This window comes from Rhynchophorus ferrugineus, unplaced genomic scaffold, assembly GCF_030347505.1.
Source record: "Rhynchophorus ferrugineus isolate W39M unplaced genomic scaffold, kcgeb_rfMv2 rfM5, whole genome shotgun sequence".
Classification (NCBI taxonomy): Eukaryota; Metazoa; Arthropoda; class Insecta; order Coleoptera; family Curculionidae; genus Rhynchophorus; species Rhynchophorus ferrugineus.
Window position 1 is genome coordinate 12377937 of NW_027472584.1, and position 20516 is coordinate 12398452.

Here is a 20516-nt window from a genome sequence, read left to right on the forward strand (position 1 = left end):
TTTTGCATTGTTACCTATAAAACCATTTACAATTACAATCACAAATATAAAGTGCATCCATGCCCCAGTAGGATCCGAACCCGTGACTATCGTAGGGGCAAGAGAACAGTCCTATTGCCTTGACCTCATTTGTAAATTTAAAAGTAGAACAAATCATGCTAAACTGAACTTAACTCTCATAACTAGCGTTGGAAACTATCGACTGAAAACAGTCGAAACAGTCGATAGTGAAAAAACTAGCGCCTGAAAATAGTAATTACTATTTTCAGTCAAATGCAGGACTATTTTATTCAATTTGTGAGGTCAGATGAAGATGTACGAACCCTTTCTTGTATAAATTGTGAGAGAGGAAAGGACGGGGATAATTGCTTGGAGCAGTTAATTTTATATTCCTATTAATTTTATATACATATTCCTTCACACAGTAACTTTAAAAAAGAAAAGGAAATGATAATTACTCAATACTATTAACATGTAATTAATAATTTAATTTTAAATGAAGTAGAATTACTTTTATATTTGAATGTTCCGTGAACCTGTGAAAAGGAATGGAATTTTTCTATGGAATGGAATAATACCCCACAAATGTTTTATCGTATTTTAATATGTTAAATGTTACTTTCAAATAATATATAATAAATATGGACAATACAATAGAAATCAAAACAATATTTAAAAACTGAAGATGTACAAAAACCATAAAAACTAAATAAAAATTAAACATATACCTAATCATAGAAAAAAAAATTCATGACATAATTAAAAATAATCGCACAAATCTATACATGCATCTTTTGAGGGTTAGGGCTAACTAAAAAACATATGGATTTATTTCTAATAGCGCCATCTATGTGTCAGACCGGGGACTTTTCAATTTATTAAACTTCCTTCTCAGAGAATAATCAATTTCCATTGATGTAAAAATAGGTTTTTTTCGCAGTATTTATATATTCTCATCTGAATACGCAATAAATTACCAATCAGTTCACGAGAGCTCTTTTACCCCGCCAATGGATTATCCGAAAATCTCCACTAATACGGCAATAGAGCTTGAAATTTGATTAAGTTTACCCTTATGGAACGCCTTTCCACTATACGTTTTCAGCCCCCAAACATACCTTTTTGTAAGTGAGGACCGTCAAAGCCGCTTATTTTTAATTGTGGTACGAGGCACATATGGATTTTTAAGCTCTTTTTGTTCGGTTTTTACGACAAATTGAATTTAGATGGCGTAGAAAAATATAGCCTAGCGGTAAACATTTTTGTTTGAGCATTGTTATTTAACGTTTATTTATTTTAAGACCATTAATTATATGGACCAGTTGTATTAGAGTTGTCTTCAACATTTTAACTATTCTTGTTCAAACCCCATTTATTTCAAACCCCTCTTCATATTCCCTTAGTTATTTTATTTTAAATATTAATTATGCATAAATATAAAATTCTAACTTTTTTCATCACGTTAGATAGAAAACTGAGCAGATCAGACTCAGAATTAAACACAGTCTTGATTAGTCGGAACATACTTCCAACTTGACTTAAAATCAAAGATATTGATTCATTAGTCAATAATAAAACTTACTTAGAATGGGGTTGAAATAAGTCATACCGACTAGCAATTTAAGCTTACCGAAGCAAAGTTCTTCGATTAATTGTCAATGCTTGATTGCCAACGATGATCTCGAAATAAAATAGACCGACGAAGTTATCCAAGATTTCGTAAAAATAAAAAATACGATACAAAAATGGCACAAAACAAAGCAAGTGACTAATCAAGATCACCTTGATGTTAGCGGTATTCGAGATCAAATTTACGAGATGTATAAACACAGTGAGTAGTTTTTTCCATATAAATATTATTTAACATAATAATTTTACAGAAAACTGTTAGTCTGAGAAGTATTCGTAGAAAACTTACGGATATGCAGCTCTTTGTGGCATGTAAGGATATAAGTGGTGTAAATATATCCCACGAAGAGGTTTAATGGAACTTTAAGATATTGTTCTTAAAAGAATATAATAAAATTATGGAAGATTTAAAAAAGAATAAAGATAAGATATTAGATATAGATTTAATAAAGAATGTAAAGATAATAAAAGTTGATGGAAAAAGTTAAAAGTTAGAATAACACAGGTTTTGTTACTTATAATGTTTTTTAATAATTAATTGCAGATATATTATTGTTCATGTAGGAAACATGCACGGCTTTATTGCTGGAGCTGAGTTAGTGATTTCTCACTAACTATTTAAATTGAATGATTGTGTTTTATGTAATTTACTTTTTTTCAGAAACAAGCTTAAAAAATATACACTTTAGTAAGAAACATTATCTACACTAACACCTTCGCTGTGCATAAATTCCATCAGACAGATGAAGAAAAGAAATTGATAGATGATGGAATCATTAACAAGTGTTCGATAGATTAGAAATTACCAATTTGGTAACACAGTGATTTTGATAGTGCAACAGATTGCTAAAACATTTTTGTTGTGGGCTTATGCTGATGCTTGCATATGGCAAGTGGGGTTATGCTGATAATTGACCAAAACAAAGTCTAGCAGAAACAACTGAAGAGGAGTATATAATTAATATAGCACAACTATAGAAAATCATATTGTAGAGTGCGAAATATTTATGTGCATAGATATTTGTTTAATTCTTTAGAAAACACATGAACATTAGGTTAAAATTTATGAGCAGATAATTAATACTAACTGTTGTGCAGATATGGCAAATGTATTAAAGAGAATGTAGTGACTAAATGTAATTTTATAAAGGAAAATGTATACAGGTAGTAATAGAAGAAATTCATAGATATCAAAATGGCTTAATGAGGAAACACAGACACGAAGAATACAGGAACTAAATGAAAATAATTAAATATACTCACTAATGAAAGTAAAATAAATTACTTGGCTATACTATTGTTAATTAGGTATATTAGGACTCCAGGATATACTAATACATAAAAAATGTGCCTAACTCTTTTGCAGATATGGCAAATGCGTTAGGGAGAATGTAGTGATTAACTCTAGTTTTATGAAGATGTATTCGGTAGGTAGTAACAGAAAAATTAAGGAGAAATACAGTGATATCAATCAAAAGGACTTTCCAATGAAAAATGAATTTCCAAGGAAACACTATACCAAAGGAAACAAGAACTAAGCCTAAAAGGTAAATATGCTCTTTAATGGAAGTAAAATATATTACTTGGATATACAATTGTTAATTAGGTGGATTAGGCCTCCAGGGAATACCACTACATAAAAGATGCTCCTAGAATAACAACAACTAACCTACAAACTATTTTAACTGTATGATTTTAAATCACTCGAATGTGAATTTGATGTACTATAATGTTAAAATAAATTATATTTGATAATAATATTTTTATTTCATTATTTTATTTAGATTAGAATCTTGTTGCATATCAAAACCAAAATGAACTCAGAGTTGCATTAAATAATCATTAATTCAGATTATGTAAGTTTACTGTTTTATCGAAGAGACTATATGTTAGACGTTCATGTTAATTTGTCCATCCTTGTATTTTGTATACATATAAATATTTTATCCCATTTTCCACTGATATTAACATCCACCGATATCAAGTTAGTTTATTTACAATATTTTTACTATTTAAAATTATTTTGGTGGGGTTATCTAGTTGATGTGTAATTAAAATAATAATCCCTAACCATTGACCGCGAATTTTAAATTTCATTCTCAGGAGAGTTCGTGTTCGAAGCCTGATAATTTTCCCTTGTCTTTCAATCAAGAAACGGTGACGAAAATAATACAATAATTCAAACTAGTGACAATAAGGGGAGATCGACGAGCAAACCTCAATTTACGCTGTGCATCCGAAAGTTTTTGTACACTCTACAGAATCTGGAGCTAATCTAATAAGGACGCGATCCACGACAAAAAGGTTTTCATCGAGGGTTCTCATTTAAAAAAGTCCCTTCGGCGGCGGCTGTCCGACGTTCCGATTCCCAATTAGGGATCCATCTCGTCTCCGCCATCCCGATGAAGTATTGTTTTGCTCTGGCTGCCCGATCTCGGCACAAAAGCCCGACAGATAAGCCTCTCGGGCCGAGACTTTCTTTCTGAGTCCCGCGAAGAAAGCCGCAGATCATATTCGCGTTGAATCTGAAATTAACCGCGCTCTCGTGTCCTTCTACCGGAGCTACCAGTAGCGTAACGTCTTAAGATGATTTTAAAGCACATAAACACTTTTATTTTTATTTTCATTTGAATCATTCTCCTACTATTTAATTGATTATTAATTGAGACTTAGTTTCATACAAGTATATATTAATAATTACAATATTTTCAATAATTAAATAAAATTATATTTAATTAAAATGAATTTTCTATTCAATCGTTGTTTGTATATAAATTGTGTGTATATTTACTTGTGTTACCAGTATTAAACAATATCATTACCCAGTTTGGTCTTTTAATGATATTAGTAACATAAGAGTGATAGTTAGAAGACAGTTAACTAAACCTGGTTAGGAATTATTTTTTAGGTTAATTTTATGTTACATTTATTTTATGTTTGTTCAGGTAATATTATTTTTTATTATTTAATAGAGAAAATTAGCAGCAGATAATACGAAAATAAGTGAGTAAGTTGTGAATTATTAGTAAAATGTTCTAATTTTGTGACACTAATTTTATAAAATGCTATAAAACAAGAGGATATTTATGCTAAATAATATAAAAACACGATTTATTTGTAATTTTATATCATAGTAAAGGTAAGAATGAAAAATGGCTCCGGTGGGCTCCGAACCACGGTCTTCAGCATTAAGCCTACCGACTGGCGAGTGAAGAACATTAGAAATCATCCCAGACGACATCCGGTCTTATCCAGCCTGGTTAATGGCGTGACTGGGATCATTCTCCTTCTCGGATTTTGCACTCTTGTTTAGGACACTCACAAATATTAAAAAATCACAAACATAAATTTACGACCATGCCCCAGCGAGATTCGAACCCGCGACTGTCGCAACAGTAGGAGGACCGTCCTGTCGCCTTTACCGCTGCGCCAACCAAGCCGGCAAATTTAAGTTTTTATTCAACCGTTGTTTCTGTACATATTTTTTTGTATTACCAGTATTAGGTAGTATCAATCTCCTGTTTTTTTTAGAAATATTAGTAGGTCCTTCAATATTCAACTGTATTGTGTAAATTTATGAGAAATCGATACTAAATTGAAACTTGGACTTTTTGAACTTGGGGACTCTTTGGGTTTTGTTGCTTAATTGGGCAGAGGTTGATTGTTGATGGAGGAGGGAACTTGTTGCTTTCCGATATTTATCTTTTAATATTTGTATTTTACGCTTTTCTATTTCATTTTGAGTCTGAAACCGTATTCAGATGCTCCCCCGTATTTTCAAAGCATGTGGTTCTTAAAATTAGCTAGTCAATTAAACTAATAAGTCCAACAATATTGCCTTGGTATAGCATTGTGTCACTTAACACTGGATTTAGCTGTTCCATTTTCCTATTACGTATAATGCAATTTTACTTTGCACTATACGTCGTCTCAAAATTTTATATTTATAGCTGGCTGCAAGTCCGAATTCGTATTACCGCAGCGAAAATATTAGCGTATGAATATGGACAAAAATCGCATGGTACACATATTACAACTAGTTATTTACCATTAAGTATATTCTTCTTAATACAGTTTGCCAAAGCCAGACCTAAGTGTATAGATCCAAACCTAATTAGTGTTTGGGTGCCACTGATACCGGTATAGCTTAAGTATCCTAATTCAAAAGGATTTTGTCCCTTCATTGTGTTCATGACCAACAATTCCGCTTCCATGTTCAATTATTTTCAGCGGAACATACGGGCTAACATTTTCTTCCACATTCATCGTGTATCCATTCCTGTCTATTTGTTGGTGGTAATTGCTTAATGCTAAAATAATAGAAGAGTGATTACGATTGAGTTGACGTTCTTTGCAATGGATGATGATAAAAATTTTAAATATCTCAAGTTCTAGTGAACCGATTTATTTGATATTTGGTGTGAGCCTTCTCTAAACTTTCTTGTATCGTACTAAAGTAAAACTGTTGAATTTAGATTTTTACTATCTTTTAAATGAATGTACAATTGATACAAATAATTGTACTACCTCTGTAATATGTGCAGACAACGACCACATCTAGTCGGTTATTTAGAAATGAAGTTTTATATAGCGCGAATAATGCAACACCGGTTCTTCGGAACAGCGAATTCTAATTACATTTAATACTTATATTAAAATGGCATTGATCCAGCAGTATTTTTGTGTAGTGGATTCAAAAATATGGTACTTGTTTCCGTTAAAATGAAGTAGTTTTCAAGTAATTTTTAGTTCAAATAATAATATTTATTAATTTTTAAAAACAAATACATAATATAATATTAAGACTATTCGGGCTAATTCCTTATCTACTCTACATATAGTCTGTTTAAAGTTATTTTTTCATTTAAATTCGTAACATCAAAACGTCCCAATATTGCCGCATCAACACTGAGTTAATTCAGTTTGGATTTAACATACAACAAAATTCTAATCTAAATAAAATAATTGAACAAAAATGTTATCAAATATAGTTTATTGTAACATTATAGTACATCTAAAATCTACAGTTAATATACAGCCACATTAGTGTTATAACCTCTTATCACTTATTGCTTTCAAGAATTTTGCATACGGCTGACAACTGGACAGGCTCATTCGTGTACGTATTCAAACTAATCAAACAACATTGTATATCTTTTTAATTAGAATAAAATGAAAAGGAAAATATTTTCTCATCCTAAAACGAATTTACAAATTGCGGTAGGAAATACATTAAATATCTTGATGACGTACGTATAAAAAACTTTGAATAGTCTGTATGTGATATATCACAAATGGAAAATATCACGATGGCTACATTTACTGATGATACTGTGATGCTTGCTGCCTGAGATAAAGTATCTCAGAATGAATCTTGGTGCTATAAAATAATATATATGCAATACAAATTTTCTACAACAAAGCTCTGAAAAGTATTGTAGGTGCACCCAAATACTACCGAACTGATGACTTACCTTTTTAACTAGAATAAAATGAAAAGGAAAATATTTTCTGATCCTAAAATGAATTTACAAATTGCAGTAGGAAATACATTAAATAACTTGATGACGTACGTACAAAAAACTTTGAATAGACTATATGTGATATATCACAAATGGAAAATATCACGATGGCTACATTTGCTGATGATACTGCGATGCTTGCTGTCTGAGATAAAGTATCTCAGAATGAATCTTGGTGCTAAAAAATAATATATATACAATACAAATTTTCTAGAAAAAAGCCCTGAAAAGTATTGTAGGTGCCCCCAAATACTACAGAACTGACGACTTACACCGAGACTTTCAGATACCGACTGTTGCTCAGGATATCTAAAAAATCGCAATCGGAGACATGAGGAGAGGCTCCAGTCTCATGTCACTGTGGAAATAATTTAACTCTTGGCTAACACCAGAACAAGACATAGACGCAAAAAAATTATGATATTAATGTTGTGAAATGTAGTGTAGTGACGTACATTTAATAGAAAAATAGCAGTGTTACTATACAAATATTACTAGCGATTAAGATAAGGCCGATAGGATATTGTAGGTTAGTTTGAAACAACTAATAACAATGTAATGAATAAATTAAAAAAATCTATTTGGAAGAAGAAGTCTATACTAACAAATATCCTACAATAAAGCAATAATTAATAAACCGAAAATTTAGCATTTGGTTCAGTTTACTAAGACGTGCACGTTCGAAAACATAAATATTATTATCTCATAAAACATTTTAATTAATTCGTTGCCGAGGACGCTACTGCCTTAGGGTTTGTTCTCAAGCAACCCCCGTAGTGGTTTCATTTTAATTCATTTTGTCTCTTTCGCAGATTTAATGCTCGGTTTAGTTTCATTCAAAACGATAAGATTACGCTAAAGCATAAATAACTGTGCAGCAGAATCTGTTTCGCGATTTTAATGGCGTCACGCGTCCACGATTTATTAAGCGAAACCTGTTTATTAAGGATGACGACAAGATTTCGATGGCAAATAAGGCCGTAGCCAAATTTGTAAAACGGTAATTGATATAACGGACAGCACAGTCCCTCGGAATTGAGGTTGGTAAGCGAAGCGTTTAGCGAATTGCTATTGTCATTTGTCGTTATGACCAATGAGAGACTTTTAGCTGTGACAGAAGCCCATCTGAGCCCATCGGACATACTCCCAAATTAAACCCGAACTGTCGACGATTTATCTTTCGACCGGGACAATCTGCACCATACGTTTTTTCTCTTTGTGTACATTCGATAAATCACTGTACAACTCGGTTCTTCTTCCTCCAGATCACATTAATTTATAAACTCATCGGGCTCCATTTGTAAATAAATTAATTAGATTTATTCTCAATATATCAATACAATTGATGCACTACATATATGTATGGCGAATATTTAATTAATTATGCATAGAAAATACCGTTAAATTACATGACACATATATTATAACTAATTATTCACTATCTAGTATATTATTAGTATATATAGTATATCTAGTATATATTATTATTTGTCTTAATATTGTTCTTTAAAGTCCAGATCTAAAATTTTAGACAAAATCTTAATTATTAGTTCTACATACTTCACATAAGTTTAAAATACGGTATAATTTTCACACATAGTTTAAGCATACTAATTCAAAGAATTTTTGTTTCTTCAACCTCCGGATATATCCACTGTTATCGAGTAGTTATATATAGTACTTCGACGTTTTTATGTTCACGCAATGTCACTCGGTGTTTTTCTCAAACCGCTTAATTTCTTCGCTGATGGTTAGTGCCCTTAGATTTTTGTGGATATACTCATTTCTAATTTGGAAATTCCATGGGGCATTAACAATGCTGGGAAGAGCTTTATTTTAATATGTTTGGAACATATTGATGTTAGATTTCTTTATGCAACTCCATAGTTGCACATCGCATGACTAAAGTGACTTCAACATTGGTTTAAATATTAATAATTTGACGTAGCGGGATAATTCGAATTGTCTAAGCATCCTCCAATTTTTTTTTAGTCTCGTACACAGTTTTTTTTTATAAATACACTTTTCACATAAGCTTGGCATCCAGTGTCATTTTGCTGTGTCCAACCACGGAACTACTATAAAACCATTTGTTATTAGAAGGCAATACGTTTTATTTGTTTTTGATTTTATATATGTTGGTATATGTGCAGACTTCATAGCACTTAATTTTATTCGTCATTTCTTGATCCAGTCAGTAATGTTATTAACAGCTGTTTCTAATCTATTTGCAGTTGTCTCAATGATGTTGCTTGTAGCGTGTTACTCCACAGTTAGGAAATAACGATACAAATGACAATGTAATTAAAGTTAAAAAATATAATAACTATTTACTACTATTAAAAAAAAGTTAAATGCATTACCGCACAAAAGAATTATTTTCTTGTTAATTTTATTTAAAATTAGTCCGTAGCATACAGAAGCTCCCAATTGTTTAGTGATTACAATATTTATATGTTATTTGTAATAGTACTATTGCATTAGGTGTATTATTTCGAATACAAAAATAATGAGAGTAGAACAAGAGAATGAGATAATCACTTATTAGTGTTGAATTTTTTATAGAAGTCTGTAAGAAAGTCATTCAGTTTTCATTGGATAAATCATTGTAATCTTTAGCCTCGTATCTGTTCTTCAACTATTATCTAATGATTGTATTTTTATAAAATCTCAAAAAGAATTGTCTGAAGTATTTTGAAGAGTATAGAAAAATTGGCAATATAAACCTAACTTTAATGTTAATTTTAACATTTTCCGTTCTCTTTTTAACATAACTCCACAAGTAGCCAATTATGTATATTGTAATTACTTAATAATTCCTTCTCTGGTATTATTGATCCTAATTATATATAAATTGCTTGATATTCTTGACACATTTATTTGCTTAATGCAGCCTTATTGGTATAATTTTGTTCTTAACTTTCTCGATAATTAATAAGATATTTATTCTACTACAGTTTATACAATATTGACTATTCCGTGATTATGATGTGACGATGTTTAAAGAATATTGGTACAATGCTTTAAAAAACGCACATCTACCTTTCGCCGTTTTCTTAATATATTTGTATATCATAATATTGAATATCATTCAGCGATTTATCTTTTAGGTACGAAACCGTAAATGCAATCACCGAAGTTTACGTTTATATCTTCCCTCCTCGTAGAGCTACAACATCAGAGGATGATGAAATATATGAATGGGTATATTCACAGTATATTTGCACCATATTCTTGTCGATAATCTTCGGTAGCTAAAATAACATTTTAATAGCAACACCTTATTTTTACATTATACAGCAATAGAAAACTGACATTAGGTTCTGAAATAGTTCAGTTTTGTTTCAACTCATATCCAAGATAGACACGAGCAATTATAAAATCTATATTATATAATTTTTATGTGAAGTCTTTATGGTTCTGATACCGTAACAGTCAGATAAGCGCAGTTTTGGTTTCGTGGATTCTGCTCGAGTAATTTCGATTTCAAATATTCTCTAAAATGTGAATAAAAGTATGAAAATAGCCAAATAAGCATTGTTTCTATTGACCGGAAGTTTAACATTGCAAAAATGCCGTTTGGATCAATTTGGATACGAAAAGAAGCAACATGTATGGATATTAAGCGATAATTAGAAAACCTCATATACTGAATTTCTAATTTCTGTGTTTCTATGAATTGCCGTTGAATCGCAATAGTATCAATTCATTTTTGAATCGGATGGTGATTGGCGATCAAAAGTGGAACACATACGATAACATTAAACGCCAAGCCAGGAGGATTTTATTCTGCGTTTAGTAGGTTTATATACTATGAGATATTCTTCTACTATCAATTTCTTAATTCTAACTTGTACTGTCAACAAATAGACCGTCTGAAAGGAGCAATTGCCAAGAAGAAAAAGAATTTTATTTTATCAAGATAACACCTCCGGGAGCTTGGTTGGGAGCTTCTTATGCATCCACATCATAGCCTGAACCTGGCACCAAGTAATTACCATCAATTACTGTCCATAACGAACTATTTTGTTGGTGAAAAACTACCCTCAAGAGAGACTTGTAAGAATCAACTGTCCCGGTTTTTTTTGACAAAAGAATTGAGAATTGAGAAATAATTTTTATGAGAAGAAAAAAGAAAAGGGCGTATAGTTGACATAAAACATTGTAAATATGTGAAAAAAAGCCTTCAAATTCATACAAAAATAATTAATTTGTTTTTACTACATCTATTATATTACCAAATATTGTTACTTATAGCTTATTATTTGTGGTTAATTAAAATTAATATTAAATATCATTCAATACACCAACCGTATAATATTCCATGTGACACATGTACAATGTAAACCTAAAGGCAGAATATGAAAGAGAGCCTATTGTAATAATCAGCTACCTCTGTATAATATCCGATATCTCGATGCTATTTTTTTATCAAATTAATTATCGTAACCCTTAATCCCATTGATGTGGCATAGGTTGACAGTTGTTTAGCATTTAATTGGCTGAAACCCGATCCAGCGGTCTCTCATTGACTTTTTATGAATAAAGATAAAAGGGAAAAGTCGTGGCTTTGGGAAGAGGAGGGGCTAAAGGCCTGTTGCAAAAAGCCCGCTGTACTTACGATACCATCACCAACAATGAGTTGAGTATGAAATATCTAATACCAAATCTCTATTAAACTCTCTGTACATGCGATGTAATCCAGTGACGTAGTTAATATATTATATATTTTAACGGCTCAGTGTTACTGTTTAATAAACTTTTTATTTCCAATAATATAGTTATTAGGAGTAAGTTAAAAGTAAAAACAATGCCTACTCACTATATTTTCTCTTTTTTCTGACTTAATCTCTTAATCCTATCAATTTTCATATGAAATGAAATATTATTGAGACAAAGATCCGAATGAATAAAACCATTATCTTCATTATCTTCAACAGTTTCCTTTCTGCCGTTGATTCAGAACATTTCGGGTTTGTTTCTAAAACAATACTTATAAAATATTTACTTATAAATTTTTATTAATAAGTGTTAAGCAGTAACAGTTCACTAAAAAGCAGTCCTAAAAAATAACTAGAACATATTGATATCATCAGTAATAGTAAAGTTTATGTTAAAAATACGCTTCAAGATATAGATATTAATTTAATTCGGAATTATTATAAATTAATTGGATACGTCTATTTAATCTAAGATTTACCAAATATGTCGGTAATTTATTTCCGGGTTTTCCGCTAAAGAATACACGGTATTTTAAAATAGAAAATTTGTTTATTCAAAATCTTGGGCATATGATTTTATACATTTTTCCCTATTCTCAGGAAATGCCATTTCAAAAAGTTTTTTCTTTGAGCTAAACCATTCGAGCCATTTTTCATCAAATCGAGGAAGTGCTGCTCTGGCAACGCGTCTTCAATATACGTAAAAGCTAGTAGTCGGATGGAACTATGTCTGGAGGGTACCACGAATGCGAAAAAGTTTCCTATCCAGGTGATTTCAACCCTTTTTTGACTGGTTTTCCTGTATGAGACGGGACGTTGTCATGTTGTAAAATCACTCTGAAATGTATTTGAATCCATTGTAAATGTTGTTTGATCAATGCACAATTTAAGTTGATCACTTATTATAGGGAACGATCAGTATTAACAGCTCCTCCAGGTTTCAATAGTTAATAATATACGACAGTAACCTATTCCTACTAGATACAGAGTATGGTATTGCGACCAAACCGATTTGGATTTACTCTCGATGGCCCGGTTTTGCCAGGCAATAATCATGATTTTTTTGCTTGGGATACTTCGAAATAAACCACCCGTTACTATTCGATGCAGAAATGACTTCCTTTCATACCTTTAAACCAACTTTTCTCTGATCATTTTTTCATTCAATTCATGTGGCACCCATCATTAGGATTATCCCACTATCTATAATCGTTTACAAATTGCGACTCGGCTCAGACTGAACTTATTATTCAAGCTAATTATTTTTGTGTTTTTGTATTCGGTCTAGTTCAGTTCCAACCTTCGTAGGGTGAAGACGTATTTTCAATACGGTCCAAGCTATAAAAAGATACCGTTCTTTAAAAAACCCAGTATTTTATTACGGTTATTTAATTGAGTGTTAAAAACGCATAACAGATACGGCTATCCGTCTCTCAGTGGACCTAAAGTGTAGTGAATACGTGTTTACGTGACTAGACAAAAGGACTGCATCTCATTTTTATTAGTGTTTAAAATTATTTCATCTTATTTTACAACAGTCCTTTTGAAATTCATTTATAGTATTTATAGTAAAAAACGCGTGCTAAAATAACGTAAGTGAAAAATGAAGTGCGTGAAATAAACAATGTATTTATTTTATTTTTTTTATCCTCTGGAAGTAAATTAAATAAAATATTAAAATATTAAAAAATGGCAAACCATAGCGATTCAACCAAATCACCTGCACACTTTGATATAAGATTAGAACAAACAGCAATAACGCAAACTCCACCATCAGAATGGACTACAGTCATTAACAAAAAACGATTGAGAAGTCCAGAAGAAGAAATCGCGAGGAAACAAACAAGAATCAGTGACTATTGGTTGCAGAAACCGATAGAGACAAAAAACAGTTTTAGCAACCTGTCGGAAGAAATTGAAGAGAACATACAACCAAGCCCTGAAAAAGTTGTTCCCAAACCACCACCAATAACAGTCTATAAGGTAGGATTAATAAAAAACATCCATGACTTATTGAAAACCATTACTACGAACTACACAATTAAAACAGTGAGCTATGAAACAATTAAAATCCAATTGTTCGAAGCGGATCACTTTAAAGTTCTTATAAAAGAATTAGATGAAAGAAACACCCAATACCATACATTCAGGCCAAAATCCGAGAGAACATTTAAATTCGTATTAAAAGGATTACATCACGGGACGGACTTTAACACCATCAAGGTAGCACTAGCTGAAAAAGGCCACGAGGTCGTAAATATTCACAATATACGACATCACACGACAAAAAAACCTCTGCCTATGTTTTATATAGACATAAAACCTAATGGAAATAATAAGGCGGTGTATGAAATCACCAAACTGGAAAATAATATTATTAAATGCGAACCACCACATATAAAAAGAATTATACCACAATGCACAAGGTGTCAAGCGCACGGGCACACAAAGACTTACTGTCGCAAATCATATAGATGCGTAAAATGTGCAGGAGAACATAAGACAGGAGATTGTACTCGTAAAGTTCGCGATGAAAAAGTGAAATGTGTTAACTGTAACGGAAATCATCCAGCGAACTACAAGGGTTGCGCAGTTCACAAGCAACTACAGCAGAAACTCTATCCTGCCTTAAGGGAAAAAAGGCATCAACAAAAACAATCCACTACTACCAATCTACCACTACCTACCAGAACAAGTCAACCAGACATAACTTATGCCCAAATAGTTGAAAATGGTTCAGCACAAAAACGAGAGACAATATCTCAACTTACTGAAACTAGCAACATCTCAAGATTAGAAAATATGATGGCCAAACTAATGGATCAAATGAGTACGATGCTTGGTCTACTCACAACCGTCGTAAGCAAACTTGCCTAATGCCTGAAACCAATAGTTACAAAATCGCCGTCTGGAATGCCAATGGGCTCCAACAACACGCCAGGGAACTAAAAATGTTCGTAAATGAACAAAATATTGACATTATGATGGTTTCCGAAACACACTTTACGGACAAGAATTATCTGAAAGTTCCTAAATATAAGCTTTATCATACAAATCACCCTGATGATAAAGCACATGGAGGTACAGCCATAATAATTCGAGATGATATAAAGCATTTCGAAAAAGAAAAATTCCGCAAAGACTACCTGCAAGCCACTAGTATAACCATAGAGGAAGCCCATGGACCATTAACAATTTCTGCGATTTATTGCCCACCCAAACATAACAACAAGGCAGAACAATTTCAAGAATTCATCAGTACGTTAGGTAATAGATTTATAGCAGGAGGAGATTATAATGCAAAACATTTAATGTGGGGTTCAAGAATAATAACCTCAAAAGGTAGAGAACTGCTCAAAGCCATAAGGAAAGATAACTTACAACATATCTCTACTGGTGAACCAACATATTGGCCTTCAGACAGAAATAAAAAACCAGATACAATAGATTTCTGTATTACAAAAAATATTGATCCAAAAAAGTGTCAGGCAGAATCATGTTTCGACCTGTCTTCTGATCATTCACCAATAATAGTAACAATTTCTTCAAAAATTACCATCAAAGATAAACCCCCTTCTCTGTGCAATAATAGAACTAACTGGCCCTCATTTAGAGAAAACTTAGACCAAAATATCTCTCTAAACTTACCGTTACAAACTGAAATGGATATAGAAATAGCAGCAATAAATCTTACAAAAAATATACAGGAGGCAGCATATTCCGCGACTCCCAACAGTGAAACATTTCCAAGAAAAAATACACATATATCATGTACAATACAGAAAAAGATAGCAGAAAAAAGAAAGTTACGACGAAATTGGCAACAGCAAAGGACTGAAGAGAATAAAAGAAAATTTAATAGGGCCATAAAAGAGCTGAGAGATCTAATTCAAATTGAACAAAACCAAGGCATTCAAGAATACCTAGAAAACTTGACATCAACTGAGGCTACAGACTATTCGTTGTGGAAAGCAACAAAAAAGCTTAGGAGATCCCAGCAGCATAACCCACCTATTAAAACAAGCGAAAATAATTGGGCGAGAAGCAATAAAGAGAAGGCCGACATTTTCTCAAAACACTTAAAAAATGTTTTTAAACCTTTCCAGTCTCAGCTACATAAAGATGACGAAAATAAAATTACTAGCTTTCTAGATTCGCCATTTCAAATGGATTTACCGCACGAGAAATTAACGGTCAAAAAAGTTAAACATACAATAATGAGAGAGATTAATATTAAAAAAGCTCCTGGTTATGACTTAATTACTGGCAAAATTTTTAAAGAATTATCAGAAAAGGCTATAAAACTATTAACATATATATTTAATGCTATGCTACGAATTAATTACTTCCCTAGCATCTGGAAAGTAGCTAAAATATTAATGATACTTAAACCAGGAAAAATACCAGAAGATGTGACCTCCTACCGACCTATAAGTTTATTACCAATAATCTCGAAAGTTTTCGAGAAATTATACATAAAAAAACTAAACTATATAATAGAAAAAAGAAAAATTATTCCAGAACATCAGTTTGGCTTTCGCAATAAGCATGGGACTATAGAACAAGTGCATAGACTTGTAAACCAAATAAACGCTGACCTAAATGCCAAAAGATATTGTTCGGCTGCTTTCCTAGACATATCTCAGGCTTTTGACAAAGTATGGCATACGGGCTTGCAGGTTAAACTAAAGAAACTTCTCCCTCATCCGGACTATCAGCTACTGAAATCGTATCTCACTGACAGACATTTTATTGTAAATCAAGGCGATGAACATACCGAATTAAATCCCATATATTCAGGAGTTCCGCAAGGTAGTGTACTGGGTCCAGTACTGTATCTTCTGTATACGGCTGATCTGCCCACCACAAAAATAACTACTGTGGCAACATATGCAGATGATACAGCAATCTTAGCATCCCATGAAGATCCAGTCACAGCATCAATAAACCTACAAACCCACCTGGAGCAAATACAATTATGGTTGAAGACATGGCGCATTAAAGCCAATGAATCAAAATCCACGCATATAACGTTTACCCTGCGTAGAAGAACATGTCCACCAGTAAATATCAATCATCGTCAACTCCCCCAAGCAGAGCATGTTAAATATCTTGGTATGCATTTAGATCGACGCCTAACCTGGAAGAAGCACATACTCTCTAAACGGAAACAACTAGGACTAAAATTATATCAAATGTATTGGCTCATTGGGCGCAAATCCAAGTTATCATTAGATAACAAGGTATTGCTGTATGAGTCTATACTCAAGCCCATTTGGACATATGGAATTCAACTATGGGGTACCGCTAGCAAATCTAATATATCCATCATTCAACGGTTCCAAAATAAGGTGTTGCGTGCCATTGTTGATGCTCCGTACTATATTTCAAATAAAGTGATACAACGCGATATTCCTCTAGAACATATAACGAGTGTAATCCAACGTGTTTGTGTGAAGTACTTCGAAAGAGTGTCAGTGCATCCCAATGTACTCGCTAATCAGCTAAATATGCGACGTGATAGTGAAGTGCGTAGACTAAAACGTTTAACACCACCTGATCTGATTACTGGACATATGTAGAGTTTAGAATAAGCATTAGAATAAGTCTAATTAATTAAGTTAATATTTTATACAGAAGATTGCTTAATGAAGTGATTTTCTACATGCCATGTATATATAATATAAACAGAAGAAATACTTATTGCCAATAGGGCAGATTGTGGACTCACGAAGAGTAATAAAAAAAAAAAAATGTATTCGGTCTTTATCCAATAAATCCTGCAATTCCGTATCTTCAAACGTTTTAGGTCTAACAGGACATTGGATACAAGACCAGGATAATATTGAACACTTACCGGTAAATAATTACCGACAAACCTGATATCAAAATTTAAATATATATCATTTAAAATTTAATAATATTATATCTAGTATATGGCATAGAGTCACAAAATTTCAGAAGAAGTTAACTCAGATGCTAAACTAGTAAACAGAAGTTTAGGAAAATATATAATGATGGTTAAACCATTATAAAAACAGATTATAAAAACGATTACAATTGATAATAAGAGCTCAGGAGACTCTGATTTAATATAGATTTAAAAATATTAAAACCGCGAGTTTTAAGAGAAATTATTTGGATTTGACCAAACTGACAAATGGAAAAATATTTACAAGAGCTGTCACCTAACATTAAAACCACTGTATATTATGTTCTCATAATATTATCTACGAACCGCACTTTAGATTACCTTTCTCTAGGTCAAATTGTGCACAAGCAGTAATTTTTGAGTACGTAACGTTTGTGTCAAGTTATACATTCCAAGAAGCCAACATTAGGAGCCGACAACTCTTAATATCCTTACAACAGCATGCCTTTTCGCACATATCTTTTATGAAGAATTGACATATTCCACAATCACCCTGTTCGCCTTATTTAGTTACGTCGGGCTTCTGACTATTTCCTAAACTCAAAAAATTGATTACAGGGCCATTGTTCGAGTCTATTAAATGTAAAAAAAAAAGTTTTTGCATTTTATTTCAAAAGTAGCACTATTTTATTTTATCACAGCGGTCTATACAAACAACTTACGCATATGCTTTTAATATTTATTAGATGAACCATTTTTTGAAATATTATACAAAAGCAATAGGACTAAAAACTTAGTATACAAATTTATATTATTATTATAATAATTCTAAAATGAATACGTCTAAAATCAAACTTATTTAACATACTCTATTTTACTCCGTTTCTCTTATAACAATACTTATAACAATACTTACTATTCTCTTATAATTTTGTAAAATAAATATTATACGTTATATTTATATATTTATTCGAATATAAACTTAATTTAATTTACATAATGCTAGCAAAAATCTCGTAGTGTAAAGGTGTATGTAGATTCCTAATAAAGAATTTTTTCAAATGTTTTTCAGTATAGTAACTTATCACTCAGTAACTTTAGGTTGTAAAAAATAAATGTGCATTGATATATTGACAATAAACAAAATCATATTGCGGCACTCAACAATAATATAATGGTATTTTTAATACTTTACAAGAATAAATATAAATAGTTATAAACAATTAGCAAATATACAAAAATGTATTAATCGCTATCGGCTATGTAGCACCTGTATAAACCATTGCAAAATTAAAAAAAAAAGGAAAAGCAATAGAATTGCATGTTATATAACGATGAACTAGTTTCGAGCTTAGGAAACCGCATATAAAACTTTTAATGAGTATTATAAGCCAACAGTACTAAATATATTTAATTGGTAATTGGAATTATAGTTATTCCAAACATGTAATATATTTAATCACCTATTGGCAGTAGATATAAAATAATTAATAATTATTAAAATGGATATTTTATATAAACAATTTTTTTTCAAGACTCTGTGGGATAATTTTTGTAAAAATACAAAATGTTAACTATTTACCGGTTATTTTAAAAATATTTTGTGACTTTCTGAGCGTTTAGAATGATCAATGATTTTCTTAGGAAAAGGTTTCTTATTTTTTATATTTATTAAACGTTCTTCTTACTTTTTTGGTTTTTTTTTTCACCAAGAACAATATTTAGTTCTAGTTGTTTTTCTTCTAGGAATATTAAAAAATTGTGACAAGAATGTTATGAAATGTTGACTATTTTATTTTACTTTTAGATGATGAAGGGTGATATTAGATTTGATTATTTATTCATGGTTATATCCAACCACGTTACTATCCAGTTTCCGATATTGCCGTAAGATTAATCAAAATGCTGTCTGGAAATATGTGAACATAGTCAAAAGGTGCAATTCATAGGAAATACTGTAGGATGCCAATCAAGTCCTTCCAAAGCATTCTAATATAAATCTTAAGCTGTAATCTCCTAAAATATACACCTTTTGGATTTTAATTATTATAATTATCAAATTAAGGCATTCATTATTAATGATTGTTTATGATGATGAGCTGTAATATTTGCATTAGATTTTAACCACTTCTAATCCCAACAAATGTATGTTTTCTTTCGCTGTCCATGCTACCTATTTTCTATGCATCTATTTTCACAAGTGATGATATCTTTGAAGAAGTATTTGCAATATGACGTCTTTCTAAATATAAAATATTTTAGAACTTATCTTTATATTAGTTGCCAGTACCGCATTTTTTTTTTTTTAAATAAAATAATATAAATATTGCTTTCCTTCGATTATTGATTAGTTCATTTGCAATTAGACATTATAATCACAACATATTATTAAGATTAAATAGCTCTGTTATAAATGATTTATGATAAATGGTAAAAGATTTTATACCGTTTTTTAAATTAATTTTTGAATTCTTTATTAAAACTGCAAATGCGAAATAAATTGTATATAATTATTGATGTTCTTAAAGTATGAACAAGTGGCTTTAATCAAATTCTAAGGGGATTGCTTGGCGTAATGATCAAAGCCACAGGACGGTCCTCTTACTGTTACGATAGGCGGGAGTTGTTCTAATCATGCTGGAGCGTGATTGTAAATGTATGTTTGTGATTGTCCATAGAGCAAGAGTTAAATAACCGATACGAAAAATCATCTGACTTACACCGGACTTTTCTGGGATGATCTCAAGTTGGTTATTAGCCAGTTGGCAAGCT

The 20516-nt window shown here is 31.5% G+C and overlaps 2 long non-coding RNA genes across 2 annotated transcripts in view; both read left to right on the top strand.

The window, feature by feature from the left end:
* The window catches only part of LOC143196920 (uncharacterized), a 140159-nt gene that overhangs the window by 35095 nt on the left and 84548 nt on the right, over positions 1-20516 (top strand). The window lies entirely within an intron of this gene.
* On the top strand, positions 1358-3328 carry LOC143196919 (uncharacterized). The gene is made up of 4 exons (XR_013005879.1): positions 1358-1831; positions 1881-2937; positions 2996-3176; positions 3236-3328. It is a non-coding gene; the product is annotated as an uncharacterized LOC143196919 (long non-coding RNA).